Genomic DNA, 491 nt, shown 5'->3' on the forward strand with positions numbered 1-491 from the left:
GTTAAATGGGTCACTAACTGGCTGGAGGGCCGCACCCAGAGAATGGTGGTATATGGGTCATTTTCGACTGGAGGGATGTGGGCAGTGGCTCGGTCCTTGGGTCCGCACTGTTCAACATCTTCATCAGCAACTTGGACGAGGGGGTAAAAAGCACCCTGTTCAGATTTGCTGATGACACTAAGATGTGGGGGGATGTGGGCACGCTAGATGGGAGGAGTAGGCTGCAATCAGACCTAGACAGGTTACAGGGGTGGATGGATGAGAACAGGATGGGTTTTAACACTGACAAGCGCAAGGTGATGCACCTGGGGAGGAAGAACCAGCAGCAGACCCACAAGCTGGGGAACTCCCTTCTCGTCAGTACAGGGGCAGAAAAGGATCTTGGAATCACTATTGATACCAAGATGAACATGGGCCGGCAGTGTGGGGATGCAGTCAGAAAGGCCAACCACACCTTGTCATGCATCCACAGATGCATCACAAGCAGGTCC

The sequence above is a fragment of the Crocodylus porosus genome, unplaced genomic scaffold, assembly GCF_001723895.1.
Source record: "Crocodylus porosus isolate Cpor-Errol unplaced genomic scaffold, CroPor_comp1, whole genome shotgun sequence".
NCBI lineage: Eukaryota > Metazoa > Chordata > Crocodylia > Crocodylidae > Crocodylus > Crocodylus porosus.